Source organism: Chionomys nivalis, chromosome 6, assembly GCF_950005125.1.
Source record: "Chionomys nivalis chromosome 6, mChiNiv1.1, whole genome shotgun sequence".
NCBI lineage: Eukaryota > Metazoa > Chordata > Mammalia > Rodentia > Cricetidae > Chionomys > Chionomys nivalis.
The window spans coordinates 21,552,069-21,572,075 of NC_080091.1; positions in this window are offsets into that span (position 1 = coordinate 21,552,069).

Sequence of the window (20,007 nt, forward strand, 5' to 3'; positions counted from 1 at the left end):
ACCTGGCCACCCCTTCATTCAAGGGGCTCTGGGTCTGCACACTGGCTCAAGTCTGGAAACTGGTTCACTGGCCAAGATTCCCTTTGCCATGGTTCAGTGGAGCCTTCCTTTCACTTGTATGAGATTGTTTTCTATTTATACAGCTCAAACAAAAATTCATTAGGCTTCTTATCTATTTCATGCCTTGAAATACCATGGTTCAGTAGCCAGTACCTGCTACCAGAAAATTCACTTTGCTTGTGCTGGCCATTATGAGTTAGGCTATCATAGACATTTCTTTATCTATACTTCCTATTATGATAACTACAATCACCTTACCTTTGGCAAGTCAATGCTGCCACCTGGGACTTGCTACCTCAGAGCCCAGTTCAACCCATTGGCATTTCATTCAACTGAGCAGTAGTATCTCCATCCTAAGGTATGTATGGCACAAGAAAAAGGGCAACAACGAAACTCTTCAAATGTGCGGGGGCCCCCTCACCATTTTGTGTCTTATAGGAGGAGTGAAGGGTGTGTCTTCTGGGCCTTCCCATTGTGAAGGTGCAGCCACTGTAGCATCACAGTTTCCCCAAGCCTTAAAATTCCTTCATCAACAGTAGGCAAAGGATACCAGGCATCTCCAACTTCTTTCAGAAGGCCATCTTTTGACATTTCCTTCAGCTAAGCATTCAAACACACTTAAAAAATATTGTTTTTATTTTCTCCACTTCCCTCCCTTCCTCTCTCCTCCCTTTCTACCCAATTCCATGGTCCCCATGCTCCCAATTTACTCAGAAGATCTTGTCTTTTTCTACTTCCCATGTAGATTAGATCCATATATGTCTCTCTTAGGGTCTTCATTGTGTCTAAGTTCTCTAAAATTGTGAATTGTAGGCTGGTTTTTCTTTGCTTTATGTACAAAGACTACTTATGAGTTAGTACATATGATATTTGTCTTTCTGGGCCTGGGCTACCTCACTCATTATGATAGTTTCTAGATCCATCCATTTGCCCACAAATTTCAAGATGTCATTACTTTTTTTCTGCTGTTTAGTACTTCATTGTTTAAATGTACCACATTTTCCTTACCCATTCTTTGGTTGAGGGGCATTTAGGTTGTTTCCAGGTTCTGGCTATGACAAATAATGCTGCTATAAACGTAGTTGAACACATGTCCTTGTGGTATTTTTGAGCATCCTTTGGGTATATACCCAAAAGTGGTATTGCTGGGTCTTGAGGAAGGTTGTTTCCTAATTTTCTGAGAAATTGCCACTGACATCCAAAGGGGCTGTACCAGCTTGCATTCCCACCAGCAATGCAGGAGTGTTCCCTTTTCCCCACATCATCTCTAGCATAAGTTGTCATCAGTGTTTTTGATCTTGGCCATTCTGACAGGTGTAAGATGGAGTCTCAGAGTTGTTTTGATTTGTACTTCTTTGATGGCTAAGGATGTTGAGCATTTCCTTACGTGTCTTTCAGCCATTTTAGATTCCTCTGTTGAGAGTTCTCTGTTTAGGTCTGTACCCCATTTTTTATTGGATTATTTCAAACAAACTTTTAACATTTTTTTTATTAAACTGCAAGTTTCTAGGTCAAACCTAGAATCTTCTCTCTGAGGGCCAATATCAATAAATTCAGCCTGATCCAGTTTTCTGTTCCTTCCATCATTATTCCACACCCTTAAAATTCACTCCCACATATATTCCCTAGACTTCTACTTGGATGGATTAGCAAACTCACTAAGCTCTTTAGTAGAGCAGCACACATGCTCACAGTCTTCACTTTCTACCTTCCCTCTAGAAGTCTGATTTGCCTTATGTTTGTTTATAGGACTTGAGGCAACTATTGATGATCCCTGAGCGACATCAGTATTGTCTTCCCTGGCATTTTCTTCAGAGAAAGTCACTGCTGGTTTAGCAGAGGATGAAGGGTTGTTTTCTTCAGTTGGAGGTGAAAAAAGGCAGTATTTCATGGGGAGTACGTCTGTTGAAGGTGTCGAAATTACCTCCTCAGCTGAGATAAACTCTTGAAAATCTGAGGGTTCAAAGTTCTCACTCCAATAGTGTCCTCCCACACATCCCCATCCCAAGGATCTTATTCCTTACCCATCAGGGCCCTTGCTTTAACTGCTGACACCCTCTAAGGCTGGGCTTCAATTTCGATGTAATTCAGCCAACCTTATAAAGAGGGCTTCGGTTTGATTTTCCACAACGTGGTCTCTGTGATGCTGCTGCTGGAGGGGGTTCTTTCCAGGGCACACTTCGAAACCTTTAGACCAGCAGCTCCCAACCTGTGGATTAGAACCCCTTTTGGGGGTTGCATATCAGATAACCTGCATGCCATACATATTTATATTATAATTCATAACAGAAAAATCACAGTTATGAACTAGAAATAAGTTAATGGTTGGGGATGACTATAACATGAAGAACTGTATTAAAGGGTCACAGCATTAGGAAGGTTGAGAATCGCTATTTTTCTTAAAAGATTTATTTATGTATACAGTGTCCTGCCTATATGCCAGAAGAGGGCACCAGATCTGATTATAGATGGTTGTGAACCTCCATGTGGTTGCTGGGAATTGAACTCAGGGTCTCTGGAAGCATAGACAGTGCTTTTAACTGCTGAGCCATCTCTCCAGCCCAAGAGCCACTATTCTAGACAGTTTATACACATCTGGAGCCAGTTAATTTTATCCCTGAATTCCTTCTTGTCCTTCACTCTATTCTGAGAGGCTAGAAGTTGGTTAATGATATCATGGAGCTCCTTTTTTTTCCTTTGTCAGTTTATCTAGAGGTTCTAGGAGCAACCAACCCTCAGCACCCTCCTTATTTTTCCCAAAATTGCCAAATGTTTTATACACAAAATAAGCAAATCTCTTGCCTCTGAAAATTGGTGAATCAGGATAATCAATGCTTTTGTCTCCTTTAATCTGGACATAGTTCTCATCATGGGATTACAGTGCCCTCCTAGCTTCTAGGATAGGCTTCAGTAACTCTAGGTGGTGGCTCATTGGAAAACCTCTTCCAGATACCTAAATAATCATCCTTATATAGAAGGATGATTGTTTCTCTAGAACCAACCACTTCTTGTATGAAATCTGTATTAGTCAAGGCTCTTTAGTGGAACAGAACTAATGATACATATTCATGATATATATACGTGATTTATTCATATGTATATATGTGCATATATAAAGGAAATTTTTTTAAAATGGCTTACAGGTCTGTGGTTGAGCTAGTCCAACAACAAAAGTTCCACAGGTCCAATAGTTGTTCAGTTCACAAGCCTGGATATCTCAGCTGGTTCCTTAGGAAAAGCTGGAATCCTGAAGAAGTAGGCTCTGATGCCCGTGCAGGAGTGGACTTGCCAGCTAGGGTGAGGGCAAGCAAGCAGGCCAAGAGCAAAATATTCCTTCTTCCATGACCTTTATAAAGGCTGCCAGCAGAAGGCATGGGACAGAGTAGAGGTGGATCTTCCCACCTCAAAAGATCTGGATTAAAGGTAGGTTTTCTATTTCAAATGATTTGATTAAGAAAAATCCCTCACAGGTGTGCCCAGCCACTTGGGTTTTTGTTAATGCCAGAAGTAGTCAGCTGAAAACCAAGAATAGCCATCACACATGGCACGTGGCCTAATATCTGATTCCTCTGTTGTTTTCCATGGATCTGTGTATCTGTTTCATGCCAAAACCATGTTTTTAAAAATTATTATTATGACTCTAGAGTAACCTGAAATCAGTCACACTGATATCTCTAGCCATGTTTTCTTTGTTCAAGATTGCTTTGGCTCCCTGGGGTCTTTTGGGCTTCCACGTGAGTTTGAGGTTGCTTTTGGAGGGCTGGACAAGTGTCACAGCAGTTAAGAGCACTGGCTGTTCTTCCAGGTGACCCAGGCTCAATCCCTAGCACCCATATGACCACTCACAATTATCTATAACTCCAGTTCTTGGGCTATGATGCCTGTTCTGGCCTCTGGGGACACCAGGCATCCATGTGATATACAGATATACATGCAGGCAAAGTGCCCATACATATATGAAAATAATGGGATTTTTATTCAAATTGTGTTTGGTAGGATGGCCATTTTCACAATATCAATTCTTCCAATCCTTGAGCATGGATGGGCCTTGTATCTTTTAGTGTCTTCTTCTGTTTCTTTATTCAGTGTTTTCAAGTTCTCTCTGTGAGATCTTTCATGTTATGTTTACTCCATAGTATTGTGGGTCTACTGTGGATCAGATTGTCTCCTGTCATATAAAGTTTGATAATGTTCCTTTCTTTTTATTTTATGGAGTAGTTTGAGAAGCACTGGTATTCTTCTTTGCAATTCTGGCAAATTTCAGTAAAGAATTCTTCTGGATCTGGGCTTTCTTTAGTTGAAAGATTTTAAATTATTGTTCCAACCTCATTGCTTGTTATAGATCTGTTTAAATTTTATCTTATTTTAATTTTGGTATATCACATGCCTCTAGGAATTTATTCATTCTAGATTTTATGATTTAGTGGAATATGTGTTTTTATGGCAACACCTTTTTTTTTATTTCACTGGTTATCTGTTGTAATGATTCCCTTTTACATCTAATTTTATTAATTTGGGTTCTCTGTCTTTGTTTAGTGTTCTTGATGGATTGTTTTCCTCTTTCATTTCCTTGAACATACTTATAATAACTCTTAGATTTCATCTACCTCTTAGTAGGTGCCATTATTGTAGGTTAGTAATTTTTGGAGGAGTTATATTGACTTGTTTGTGTTTCTCATATTACTGTGTTGGTATTTTTGCATCTGTATTTATTTTGTTAATTGGAATTTTAAAGAAATAGGTTGTATTCTTTCAGTCAAAACATTTGCAGCGTTCAAGTGGGACTTAGGTGTAGTAGAGTTGAGTGTGTAGTTCAAAATGTAGTTTCTGAGTCCAGGGAGTCAGGGTGGCTGGCATGGACTCTACATCGCTCCCTGAGTAGAATGTTTGGACAACCACAGCTGCTGGATGTAACTGTCTTAAAATTATTTTATTGTTTTATATGTATGGGCGTTTTGTCTATGTGTATATCTGTGCATCATGTGCATGCCTAGTTCCTGCAGGGGTCAGAAAGAGGTGCCAGCTACCCTGAGACAGGAGTATCAAAAGACTTTAAGCCTTCCTGTAGGTGTCAGGAAACAAATAAGAGCTCATACAACAAATTGGCATGCCCATGTGGTTGACTAAAACTCACTTAAAACCTGAGAGAGTTTGGGAAGGAATTCTAGAAAAAAACAGATTTAAGCATGTCTTAATGCTGTGGCTCCTTTAAGAGAGGTTTCCTGATTCTGCATTAGCAGAAAAAAAGCTGCGCAATTTTGAAATGGCAGCTTTCTGTGTCATGCTGCCAGTGCAAACTCTGGCTCTTTCAGGAGGCTGAGCATTTAAATGGGGTTTGTGAGCAGAATGCTACAACTTGCTTAATGGTAACAAGACAGACCCGAGGTGTGCCTGAAAACTGGGCTGTAAGAATAGCTCATACTAAACAGACCTCCACTCCTCAATGTCGGACTGGGCAGAGCCAAAAGGCAAAGCAGCCTTAGAAGTGCTTAGCATTTTAAGAAATACTCCTGGACAGAAAAGTATTACAAGATATACAATAGGACAGATTAAGACATAAAAGACCTTTAAGTGTGTCACAGTGTTGGATAAATGTACCTAGGCTTGGGAGAGAGAAGAAAAAGAGTATAGAGAGTTGGAAAAAAAGCAAATCATTTTTTAAAAATAAATAAAACAGTCTTTAAAGAGACAGAGTACAGATAGTCATAGATTAAAAGGAGTAAAGGAAAGCAGGACACATAAAGATGGAAAATTCACAGAGAGTCTGGATTATGTATACTATTGTGTTTTATTTGAAATTTTTGATGGAGAATGAGCTAAGCACAGAGAGACATTTTATTGTACAGACTGTTAAACTAAACCAGCATATATACTCTAAAGTTATCTTGACTTCAAAATTTGGGTTTAAGGATATGTTGCTTTGGAAAAGAGGTTCTTTTGTTTTCACAGAAGATGAGAACCTGTGGATTGCTTTCAGACTAATGTGGTTTGATGGACCAAGATCCCTGAAAGGTTGCCATGAACACCCCCCCAAAATTACTTTGCCTAACAAAAAGCAAGAAGCAGTTTGGAGAGAATAACACCCAAATTCCCAAATATTGTTTATAAAATTTTTACATTTAAAGAGGCATATGATATAGAGATTTGCATTGGTATGGATCTCAGTTTATGATATAAATTTTAGGTTAATTTTATTATGTTTATGTTTCTGCTCTTGATTAAGGTATTGTGTTTGTTAGCTCATTTAAAATGTAATGCATAAGTAAGAAATATAGGTTAATAGATAATCATCTATAATAGTCAAGCTTGTAGTCATGTTAGTTAGCTTTCCTAGATATATAGAGATATATTTCAGTTAGATAGGTATTATTCAGATCTTTCAGATACTTACAGAATATGATATTTAAAATGTTTTAAGAACTTAGGACTTTTCATGACAGTGAGACACATCTGCTCCTGGTAGCACAAAGCTACTTTAAGAGGAAGATGGGCATCAAAGAGGCTCCTTATGGAGTTTGTTAGCTATTTTTGCAAGAAACTACTCTTGCCTGGACTACTTGATGGTATGCTATATGAACTGGACATGCAGGACCCACAGAGAAATGACTGCTGAACTTGCCTAAAGGTGAGACCATCCTTACGGGTTCCTGCTTCATAAAAGAGTCTGTCAGACATTCTGCAGGACACAAAAGAAAGTAACTGACAAACTGCCAATATAGGTGGAACTGTCTTTGAAATTTCCTGCTTTGTGGAAAAGTATGGGATATTATGGGCCTGTAGGCTGAAGATGGATGCTCCAAAGATACAGGAGAATTTTGGGTCACTGTCCAGGTTGCTTTGGCTTCTCATATTTCTTGCCTTTCTGTATTAGGTCTTATATAGCTAGGTTTTGATCACTGGTTGTGTTTATAAAAAAATTAATATTTTTTCAATGGAAGTTTTTATGATGATCAAATAAGGCTGAATTATAGTAGTTGGAGGTGTTTTTTTTCATTTCTCTGGGCTGGGGCGATAGCTTAGTGGTTGGACCCTTAGCTCACATGCTTAGGCTTCAGGTCCAATGCTCTGTACTTCCAAGACTAGGAGACTAACTGCAGAAGCAACCCTAACTGATGCTTAAGTATACTATGAAAATATTATAATTCCCATTCTAAAATAAATGTCTCTCAACTCCAGTGCTCTTTGTGAAGTAAAGGAACCTATATAGTACTGTGTGCACTAGGTTAGTAAAGTATGGATATGAACAAAGAATAATACTTGTGATTAGGATTAAGTGCCGAGAAAAAAACGGGAGGGAAAAGTAATGCCACCCCAACATTTGACAAGAATTTCCACATAAAGCCTAAGAAAGGTTTAAATAAAAGGATTCTAGACAGACAAGAACAGACTCAAGCATGACTTCTTGGTAACCATTTTTTTTTTCTCCAGTATGCTGTTTGTTTGCTGGCAGCGAGCAGAGGTGCAGTTCCTTTAAGAGAGGTTTCCTGACTCAGTGTTAGCAGCAAAAACTGCGTGGTGACTCTTTTAAGAGGCTCTGCCAACAAACACTTAAATGATGTTCATGAACAGCCAGCATCCAGTCTCTTGGTGGTGGCATAGACCTAGAAATTTCACAGAGTCGTGGCAATTAAGTGTGGCTCCTGCCAGTACCTCCACCATGAAGTTAGACTCAAAAAGCTAAGGATTGGGGTGGAGCCAGTTGCCAAAGTGCAACTTTAATCATAGCCCTATCACTTAGCAGATTAAAGACTCGTGTGACCAGAAAAAGATAGAGATACACAAGCAAAGACAAAAAACCCTCTAAACGGTTTACAGTGTGTATGTATGTATGTATGTATGTATGTATGTATGTATGTATGTATGTATATATATATATGTGTGTGTGTGTGTGTGTGTGTGTATAGGCTTGGGAGAAAGAAAAGAAAAAGGATAGAGAAAGTCCTTAAAAAAGAAATAGAGTAGCTGGGCGGTGGTCGCGCACGTCTTTAATCCCAGTACTTGGGAGACAGAGGCAGGCAGATCTTTGTGAGTTTGAGGCCACCCTGGTCTACAAAACAAGTTCCAAGACAGCCAGTGATACAAAAGAACAAAAATTTAAAACAGAAATAAAATAGAGTAACCTCTTTCCAGGTGCCCCTACCTTGTGCAGCTTCTGTCTCCTTCTGTTCTGTCCTGTTATTGAAGTACGGTGCATGTTTTTTAGGTCTTTCTCTTTGTTCTCAGCTACGGTTCCCACACTCTCCTCATGAACTCCGTTTCTGGGAGAATATTGCCGGATGGGGCTAACTACTCAGAAGGAAGTCTTTCTCCTGGTTTACACTAGGAACTTTGCTATTTTACTTAGCGACTAACACTAGTACTTTCCCACCACCCCCACCTCTTAGGTAGCCCGATTATTCCCAGATGTAGCAGTCTGAGGGTGGGTGTCCTCTACCATCTTCTGGAAGCTTGGCTTGTACGTTCATGCTTTTTATACTGTCTATTTCAGAATATACTGATTTAATTTTAATGAAATACAGTTTGTCAACTCTCTCTTTCATGAATCTTGCCCTTGGTGTTGCGTTTAAAACCCAAGGCCATTTAAATTTTCTCCAACATTATCTTTTAAGGAATTTATTACATTTCCACGTGCATGTGGAAACCAGTGGTGAATGTTGGCTCTTCCTCATTTGATCTCCACCTTTTTTCTCCAGACAATGGAAAGAGAGTTCATTCTCTTACAGAACCTGGAGCTTGTTGGCTCATTGACCGGTGGGCTAGCAATCCCCACATGTCCCTTTTCTACCTCTCAATTAAAGCCAGGCCACTGGGTGAGACTTTTATGTGGACTCGGGGATCTAAGGTCCAGAAAACATATTACCAACTGAGCCAGCCACCTCTGTGCCTATTAGAGATTTCACAGCTTTATATTTTACATCTGCCTTCTGCAAAGGCTGTATGTTTGTCTACAGATCCATTGTCTCTTTTTCTTCATGTGGATATCCGTTTGTTCCAAACCATTTCTGAAGTGTCTTTCGTTTTGTCCATTGTATTACCTTTGGTGTCCTTCGTCAAATGAATGTTGACTATAGAAAAGATGAGTGTATTTCTATTCCATTGATTTGTTGACCTCTTCCTTCACCAATGCCAGGATGTTTTCAATCTTGGGCTTTTATGGTGGTTTTAAATCTGAGCAGTGGGATTTTTCAGCTTCTTCTCTTGGATATTGTGTTGACCAAGCTGGTTCTTTTGCCTCTCCATGTAAACATTAGTACCAACTTGTTGATCCCTATCATTTGTGAGGTTTTGTTTGGAATTGGATGACTCTATAGCTTAAGTTGGGAGGGACTAATCTCTGGAAAGTAGAGAGCCTCCCTAACCATAAACATGCAATGTTTTTATATTTATTTGGTTCTTTGATCAGAATCTTGTATTTTCATTGGATAGATTTTATCACTTTGCTAGGCTTATACTTCAGCATTTTATTCTGGGGAGTTTTTGTTTGTGTCTGTGTATTGACTGAGGATTGACTAAGGCCTTGCGCCTGCTGGGTAAGCACCATTGAACCATGTCCCCAACATTAAGAATTGTGTTCTTAAGTTCAGAATCTATTTGTTTTGGGTTTGAATATAGGAACTGATTGACTTTCATTAACTTTGCATTTTGCAATCTTTATATTGTTGCTTATTAGTTACAGGTTGTTTTCTTTCTTTCTTATTTATTTATTTGAGACAGGGTTTCTCTGTGAAACATTCCTGGCTGTCCTGGAACTCACTTTGTAGACCAGGCTGGCCTCGAACTCACAGAGATCTGCCTGCCTCTGCCTCCCGAGTGATGGGATTAAAGGTATGCACTACTACTGCCAACTATGGGTATTTTCTTATTCTTTCTGCAATTTTTCCATGAATTTTTTTTGTTTTTTGTTGTTTTCAAGTTAGTGTTTCTCTATGTAGCCCTGGCTGTCCTGGAACTCACTCTGCAGACCAGGATGGCCTCAAACTCTGAGACACACCTGCCTCTGCCTCCCGAGTGCTGGAGTTAAAGGGGTGCACTACCACCGCCCAGCTCTATAAATCTTAAAACTACAAATTGATAATTATAAAACTCAGGCTATAGTTCTAAGTTGTTAAAGTGCAAAAATAGCCTTAGCAAAATTTTACTCTTCATTTTTTTTTTTTTGGTTGAGTACAAGAGAAAGTAGATCTTAATGGGCTTTATTTCACAGCCTTCAAAATCATCATCACAATTACATATTTTAAAATTTTGGTAAATTAAATACAACATACAATTTACCATCTTCATTCATTCTAAGTGTGTGGTTCATTAGGTTAAGTACATCCACCTTGTTATGAAATCAACCTCTAGAATGTTCTGATCATGAAGCACCAAGTCTCTATAGGCACCAAACAAACAGTCCTGGTTCTCCTGTCCCTTCAACCATGGCATCCACAGATCTACTCGCCGCGTCTATGACTTTGACTCCTCTTGATACCTCCTCTCAACAGAATGATATACTTGTCTTTTTGTGACTGGTGTATTTCCCTTAGCACCACGTCGTCAACGTCAGTCCATCTGTGTTGTAGCATATGTGGGAACTGCCTTCCTTTCAAAGCCGAACATCCCAATGTGTATGTGTATGCACCACATTTTATTTACCCATGCATCTGTTGGGGGACATTTGGGTACGTCTACCTTTTCCCTGTTATGAATAATACTGCATTTGACATGGAAGTGCAGATGCCTATTGGAGTTCTTTAGACAGAGGTAATGAGGAGTGTACAGTACTCTATCAGGAGTTTCTGAAGAACTTTCCTGCTGTCTTCAAGTGATTGCACGACTTTACATTTCTAGGAACAGTCTGATCTGTCTAGATGACTTGTTTATTTTTGTTTTGTTTTGTTTGCTTCTTTGTTTTGAGACACGGTTTCTTTGTGTAGCCTTGGCTATCCTGGAACTCACTGTGTAGACCAGGCTGACCTCAAACTCAGAGATATACCTGCCTCTGCCTCCTGATTCTGGGATTAAAGGATTACACCACCACTGCGGGGTTGCAACATTAAAAAAAAAATTATTTAGCCGTAAAGACATGAAATTTTCAAGAAAATAGATGGATTTGGAAAGTAATGCTCCATTTATTGACAATGACTATTTTCTCATACAATGTATCCCGATTCTATTTCCCCTCCTTTCACTCCTGCCAGTTTCTCCCCCCTCTCCAGATCCATTCCCTTTTCTGTCTCTCATTCGGAAAAAAAAAAAAAAAACAAAAAAAAAAACAGGCTTCCAGGAAGCAAGAACCAAACATGACAAAATATAATAAGCGAAGTTGAACAGAGCAGTGGTAGACATCAGAGACCCACTCGCTCTCACAACAAAGAGTCTCATAAAAACACTAAGCTAAGAGCTATAATAATACTCAGAGGACCTGGCCTAGACCCATGTAGGCCCTGTGTTTGCTGCTTCAGTCTCTGTGAGTTCATATGCATCTTGCTCCGTTGATTCAGAGGGTCTTGTTCTCCTGGTGTCCTCCACCCTCTCTGGCTCTTACATTATTTCTGCTTCGTCTTCTGCAAGATTTCTTGAGCTCTGAGGGGAGATATTTGATGGAGACCTCCCATTTAGGTTCTCTCTTCATGTAATGTGTGACTGTGGGTCTCTGCATCTGTTCCCATCTGCTGACGGAAGAAACCTCTCTGCTTATGACTGGATAAGGTAGTGATCTGTGAGTATAGCAGAATATCATTAGGTATCATTTTGTTGATACATTTTTTTTTCATTTTTTTTATTCTTTTTTAATTAAAATTTCCAACTGCTCCCCGTTTCCCATTTCCCTCCCCCTCCTCCCACATATTGCCCCCTCCCCCCGCTCTCCTCCCCCTATATCCACTCCTCTTCTCCTCCCCCCAGTCCATTCCCCCTCCCTCTTGATACTGAAGAGCAGTCCAAATTCCCTGCCCTACAGGAAGACCAAGGTCCTCCCACTTCTATCTAGGTCCAGGAAGGTGAGCATCCAAACAGGCTAAGCTCCCACAAAGCCAGTTCATGTATTAGGATCGAAACCTAGTGCCATTGTCCTTGGCTTCTCATCAGCCTTCATTGTCCGCCATGTTCAGAGAGTCCAGTTTCAACCCATGCTTATTCAGTCCCAGTCCAGCTGGCCTTGGAGAGCTCCCAATAGATCAGTTCCACTTTCACAGTGGGTGGGTGCACGCCTCGTGGTCCTGATTTCCTTGCTCATGTTCTCCCTCCTTCTGCTCCTCATTTGGACCTTAAGAGCTCAGACCGTTGCTCCAAATTGGGTCTCTGTCTCTCTCTCGATCCATCGCCAGATGAAAGTTCCCGTGCCATTCTCCTTGGCCTCTCGTCAGTTCTCATTGTCCGCCACATTCAGAGAGTCCGGTTTTATCCCATGTTTTTTTCAGTAGCAGTCCAGCTGGCCTTGGTGAGCTCCCAATAGATCGGCCCCACTGTCTCAGTGGTTGGGTGCACCCCTCATGGTCCTGACTTCCTTGTTCATGTTCTCTCTCCTTCTGCTCCTCATTATAACCTTAAGAGCTCAGGCCGGTGCTCCAGTGTGGGTCTCTGTCTCTATCTCCATCCATCCCTAGATGAAGGTTCTATGGCGATATGCAAGATATTCATCAGTATGATTATAGGATAGGTTCATTTCAGGTTCCCTATCCTCAGGTGCCCCAATGAACTAACTGGGGACATTGCCCTGGGCATCTGGTAGCCATTCCAAGTTCAAGTCTCTTGCCAACCCTTAGGTGGCTCCCTTAACTAAGGTATGAGTTTCCCTGCTCCCCTATCCCACCTTCCTTTATCCCCAATCACCCCGATTCCCCCAGTTCCCCTCATCCTCTCCTTCACACTTTTCTCTCCCCATCACCCCTCATCCCCATCCCACCCCACCCCCAAGATTCCAATTTTTTGCCCATCAATCTTGTCTATTTCCCATAGCTGGGAGGATATCTATGTTTTTCCTTGGGTTTACCCTCTTGTTTAGTTTCTTTAGGATCACAAATTATAGACTCAGTGGGATACATTTTTTTTTAAGACCAGTAGTGTTTGGTTTTATCCTCCATTACTGGGTTATCTAGTCTCTGGTTCTTGGTTACCCAAGCAGTTTTGGGTATGGACTCTGTGATAGTATGAATGTAATTGAACCCCATAATTTCATAGAGAGTGGCACTATTAGGAGGTTTAACTTTGTTGGGAGTTGGTGTGGCCTTATTGGAGGAAGTGTGTCACTGTGGGGGTGGACTTTGAGGTTTCTTATACTTAGGATACCACCCAGTGTTTCAGTCTATTTCCTGTTGTCTACAAGATGCAGGACTCTTAGCTACTCCAACACCACATCTGCCTGCATGCCGCCATACTCCCCATCATGATGATAATGAACTGAACCTCTGAAACTGTGAGTCACCCAATTGAATGTTTCTTTGTAAGAGTTGCTGTGGTCACGGTGTCTCTTCACAGCAATAGAAACCCAAACTAAGAAGTTGTGAGAGCTGGGTGTGAGAGACAAAGTTACATTCTACGTTTTAATTAGTGTGTCTTAGAGATCCTTCAAACAAAAATGTCCCTGATCTGCAAACCCAAGGACAGATAGTTCCGGAGATGCTGGAGGCTATTGTTTATGGGAGATGCGAGTCGCGAGTTTTAGCTCCCCTACACAAGTATGCTTGATTCATCTGCACCAGATTTGCTTGATCACAGGTGAGCAGGAAATATGTAGACAGGATATATACTTATCCCTAATTGGGCCTGATGGGATATTTAATGAATTATGGGCTTTCTTTCTTAAGTCCTTGTAAAACTTGATTCAGGGCTATTTTCTGGGAGCCTGGGTGTGGACTTGGCCAGAGCCCATTCACCTGACCATTATTTAATTAAAAACTTGCTTCAAATTTGGCTTTAAACTGTGGTAATGGTCCTATTTATCACCAATGGGATTAACATAAGGACTGGGGTATTGCTGTGTTAGGCCTGACCATGTTTCTGTTTGGAGAAATATGGACCTTAGGAGTTAGAATGCTTTAAGCACTGCTTAATGGTCCGCACTAGTAGAAACGTGGAAGACAGTGGTGCTGAATGTGATTTCATGAGCTGTGGGGACGGAGGGGTTTGAGAGGAGAAGAATTGTTAGAATGTAGCCTAGAGTCTTTTTTTGCTCTTGTCCTAAGGCTAAAGTGAAATGCTTTGGATTAATTCTGTTGGCAGAAGAAATCTCAAAACAGCCTAGTATAGACTCTGACATGTGGTTATTAGTGCTAACTCTAAGATTTATAATGAAGAGGAGCAAGCTCAGAAGGGTAAATTTCAAAAATGTAAATTTTGAGGAGGAAAAAAGTACTAGGAAGTGGGAGGGAACCCAGTCTACTGTTCAAGGAGATGAACAGATAAGAAATGGAATAAAGAGAAAGGTGACCTCAAGGCAAGATCCCACCCAGCTAAGTTTCCAACTTGTGGAAAGAAACTAAAGAAAAGCTTAGAGCTGGGTGTGGTGGGGCACACCTTTAATCCCAGCACTGGGAAGGCAGAGGCTGGCAGATCTCTAAGTTTGAGGCCAGCCTGGTTTAGAGATCCAGTTTCAGGGCATCCAAGCTTAGGCAGTGAAGGATAGAAAGTCCATGAAGATGTAATTGAATGAGTGGACCATGTTCTAGCCCCAGTAAGCAGCAGAATTTGGCAGCTTCAGCCACACAGTTCTGGAATTAAGGATAGAAGAAAGGGGCTATGAAATTTGCCCCTAAGGAAAGCCACTGAAGTCAGGCCTGTGTCAGGGATATTCCTGTATGGGAAACTAGAGAAGCCATTGCATGAAGCTATGAAGGAGAAGCCTAGATTGCCTTGGAGATCCCAAGATGTTAGAGATGCCAGAGTCATGTGATACCTGCGGATGAAAGCTGCTACAGGTGGTGGAACCAGTCCAAGAGAAAGAAGTGTGTTGCAGCCAAAAAGCTGAATGGATTTAGAGATCTGAAGAGCGTCTTGGTATCAGACATGCAGATGCAGTTTGGAGTTTGCCCAGTTGGTTTTCAGTCCTGCTTTGGTCCATTATTTTCACTATGCTCCCTTCCTTATGTTTTGGAATGGTAATGTATATCTGTGTCATTATCTGTTGGAAGTATGTGATCTGCTTTTTGACTTTGATTTTACAGGTGATTATAGTTAAGAGAGTGCATGGATCTCAGAAGAGACTTTGAACTTTGGAGTTTAAAACATTGTTGAAACTGTGATAGACTATGGGGACTTTTGAAGTTGAACTGAATGAATTTTGCATTATAATATTGTTACAAACTTATGGGGGCTAAGGAGTGAAATGTGGTAGCTTGGATGTAATTGGCCCCCATAATCTCATAGGGAGCAGCAGTATTGGGAGGTGTAGCTTTATTGGAGTAGGTATGGTCTTGTTGGAGGAAGTGTGTCACCGTGGGGGTGGACTTTGAGGTTTCCTATGCTTAGGATACAGCCTAGTGTCTCAGTTGTCTTCCTGTTGCCTAAAAGATGTAGGACTCTCAGCTACTCCTCTAGCACCTCATCTGCCTGCATGCCACCATGCTGCCCACTGAACCTCTGAAACTGTAAATGGGCCACCCCAATTAAACATTTTTTTTATATTAGTTGCTGTGGTCATGGTGTCTCTTCACAGTGATAGAAATCCAAACAGAGACAAGTTCCTTCTTGTGGAGTGGGCCTTAAGTCAAATCAGTCATCGGCTCTTCCCACAAGTTCTGTGCCATTATTGCAGAACAGATTGTAGGTGAAAGGTTTTGTGGCTGGGTTGGTTTCTACATTTTGCTTTCCATTGCCTGCAGAGTACTTTTCCTCACCAAAGAGACTAGACTATAAAGGTGAAAGGCTCCATGTAGGCACCAGCTTGACTTCTTCATCCATGTTAATGAGTTGTCCTCAGCAATGAGGCACCTACTGCCAGTTTGCAGAGAGCAACCCTTAGTCTTAGCAACAGCTTGGGTTGCTTGGGGATTCCAAATGGGTCTCCTTGGCCACCAACTCAATTGAATGCAACCCAGCCATGCCACGGGAAGCCTCACCTGGTGACAAAAGATGGCTTGTTGAGACTCCCTATGTCCCATTACTAGAAGTCTTCCTCAGGATCACTTGCACAGATTCCAGGAAGTCTCCATTGCCCTAGGTTTCTAGTACCCCCCCACAGACCCCAATTCCAGCCATTTTCTCCCTACACTCTCTTCTTCCTCCCATTCCTCTCACCTGACTCTCCCCTCTCATCCCCACTCCCCTTGAGTCTACCCAAAAGTCTCTTCTATTTGCCCCACCCAGGGAGATACATGTGTCCCCAACTCATCCTCTTCACCCTCTCCAGATCTATGGATTATATCTTGGTTATCATTTACCTTACTGCTAATGTCCACTTATAACTAAATACATGCCATATTTATTTTCTGGGTTTGGGTTACCTCACTCAAGATGATTTTTTCCCTTGTTCCATCCATTTGCCTGCAAATGTCATTTTTTAAACAGTTGGACAATACTTCATTGTGCAAATGTACCACATTTTACTTATCTATTCTTCTGTTGAGGGAATCTAGGTTGTTTCCAGTTTCTGGCTATTATAAATACAGCTGCAATGAATATGCTTGAGCAAGTGTCCTTGTGGTAGGATGAAGTGTTCTTTGGGTATATGCCCAAGAGTGATTATAGCTGGATCTTAAGGTAGATCTATTTCTATCCTTCTGAGGAAGCACCATACTGATTTGCATAGTGGCTATCCAAATTTGCACTTCCACCAGCAATTGAGGAGTGTTCCTCTTGCTCCACATCCTTGTCAGCGTGAGACATTACCTGTGTTTTTGATTTTAGTCATTCTGACAAGCGTAAGATGGGATCTCAAAGTAGTTTTGAATTGCATTTCCCTGGTGGCTAAGGTAGCAAGAAGCAGTCTCAAGAACACAATGTCCTCATCCTCACCTTACCTGCTACCCCACTCTAACTCGTTTGTTTTTAAACCTCTTTTCTTTTTAAAAAATTGTATTGAGTTATACATTTTTCTCTGCTCACCTCTCTTCGTCTCCCCTTCATTTCTACTCTTTCCCATGCCCCCCATGCTCCCAATTTACTCAGGAGACCTTGTTATTTTCTACTTCCCATGTAAGTCTCTCTTAGTGTCCTCATTGTTGTCTAGGTTTTCTGGGATTGTGAATTGTAGGCTGGTTTTCTTTGCTTTATGTCTAAAAGCCACTTATGATAGTTGTCTTTCTGGGTCTGGGTTACCTCACTCAGTATGTTTTCTAGATCCATTCATTTGTCTGAAAATTTCAAGATGTCATTATTTTCTTCCGTTGTGTAGTACTCCATTGTGTAAATGTACCACATTTTCCTTATCTGTTCTTTGGTCGAGAGGCATTAAGGTTGTTTCCAGGTTCTGGCTATGACAAACAATGCTGTTATGAACATTGTTGAGCATATGTCTTTGTGGTACGATTAAGCATCCTTTGGGTATATACCCAAAAGTGGTATTGCTGGGTCTTGAAGAAGGTTGTTTCATAATTTTCTGAGAAATCACCATACTGATATTCAAAGAAGCTGTACCAGTTTGCACTTCCACCAACCCCTCATCAGACAGAGGGCCAATGTCCAAAATATACAAAGAACAAATAATCCATAAAAAAATGGGGTACAGACCTAAACAGAGAACTCTCAACAGAGGAATCTAAAATGGCTGAAAGACACTTAAGGAAATGCTCAGCATCCCTCGTCATCAGAGAAATGCAAACCAAAACAACTCTGAGATTCCATCTTACACCTGTAAGAATGGCCAAGATCCTCACGTTTTTATAGTAAACAAAGGGGAGGAATGTTAGTATTCAGGCATCTGTACTGGCCTCCCTTTGGGTTCTGACATAATACATCCTCGGCTGCAGCCACTAAGAGTACCCTGGTCATGTTAGCTGTGTTCCCTTATAAAAGGCTGGCCTGGTACACTGCCTGGCTCTTTCTCTTTCACCATTCTTGTCCCCAGAGACCGGTCTCTGCCTCTTTTTCTACACCTTCTCTCTCCTCTTCCAGTAAATCTCCCATGTGAGCCTTGTTATATGGTGTGACTCCTTCCTGTTGTGTTTTAATATATAACACCTCTATTGGACGTGGAGTTGCTAAAATTATGGAGTAGACCTGTGTTGTTCCTGATTTTAGTAGAACTGCTTTGAGTTTCTCTCCATTTAATTTGATGTTGGCTATAGATTTGATGTAAACTAGCTTTATTATATTGAGGCATATCCCTTGTTATCTCTAATCTCTCCAGGACCTTTTACCATGAAGGAGTGTTAGACTTTGTCTAATATTTTTCTGCATCTGAGATGATCTTGTGGTTTATTTCATTTGTTTATATGGTAGATTACATTTGTTGATTTTCATATAATAAACCATCCCTGCATATCTAGGATGAAGTCTACTTGATTGTGGTGGACGATCTTTTTGATGTGTTCTTGAATTCAGTTTTCAAATATTTTATTTTTTTACATCTATGTTCATGAGAGAGATTGGTCCGAAATTCATTCTTTCTTAAATATTTATGTGGTTTGGATATCTGGGGTAACTATAGCATCATAAAATTAATGTTGTGATATTCCTTCTGTTTCTATTTTGTGCAATAATTTGAGGAGTACTGGCATTAACTCTTCTTTGAAAGTCTGACAGAATTCTGTGCTAAAACCATCTAGCCCTGGACTTTTTGTGGTTGGGAGAGTTTATAACGACTGCTTCTATTTTACTAGGGGTTATAATAGGTCTATTTAAATTGTTTATCTGATCTTGATTTAACTTTGGTAAGTGGTACCTATGGAGAAAATTATCCATTTCTCTAAGATTTTCCAATTTGATGAAGTATAGTTTTTTAAAGTATGTCTTCATGATTCTCTGAACTTCCTTGGCATGTCTTTTTATGTTCCCCTTTGTAAACAGAGACTGCACTTTGTTTCCTGGCTGCCCAGACCCGAATAATCACACAGAAACTATTATTAACCAGTGGTAATAAAAATATTCATAGCATACAGAGGGGAATACCACAATACCCCTTCTCATTTCTGATTTTGTTAATTTGGATATTCTCTCTCTCTGCCTCACTAAAAAATTAGTTTGGATAAGGGTTTTTTTTTTATCTTGTTGATTTTCTGAAAGAACCAACTCTTTGTTTTATTGATTCTTTGTATTTTCTGCTTCTATTTTATTGACTTCAGCCCTCAGTTTGATTAGTTTTTACTCTCTACTCCTCTTGAGTATGCTTAATTCTTTTTGTTCTACAGCAGTGGTTCTCACAGTTCCTAATGCTGCAAACCTTTGATACAGTTCCTCATGTAAAATTATTTTTGTTGTTTCTTCATAACTGCTATTTGCTACTGTTTTTCCTCCAAATGTCTTTAACTCAGCCCATATACCAGACTGGTATAACTCCTTTACTAACATTTAAAATCATAGTAAAAGAAAGTATAATATCATAGTTTTGGCCACTTGGTCTTTCAATAAACAACAAAAATCATTTAAAATTTGTTATTCCCAATGCGGTTTATTAATGTGCACTAGGAATTAAACTTAGTTCATCTGCAAGAGCAGCAAGGTCTCTCAATCACTGAGTCATCTCTCCAGCCCCCACACTAGATTCTTGTGACTAAATTTAGTTTACTATGTTTGAGTTAATTGCTCCAGAGACATGTGAAGTTGGTGTCGTGATTGGTTTTGGTTTTTGTCAACTTGACACAAGCTAGAGTTATCTAAGATGAATTCAGCTGAGAAATGCCTCCCTCAGATGGCCTTTCTGCAGGCCAGTAGGGCATTATAATTGATGTGGAAAGGCCCAGCCCACTTGGTACAATGCCATGCTGGCAGGTGGTCCTGAGGTGTGTAAGAGAGAAGGCAGAGCTGCATTCCTCCAGGGGGTTCTTGGCCTTGAGCTCCTGCCCTTGCAGGGCAATGAGTGATGGAGTGTGA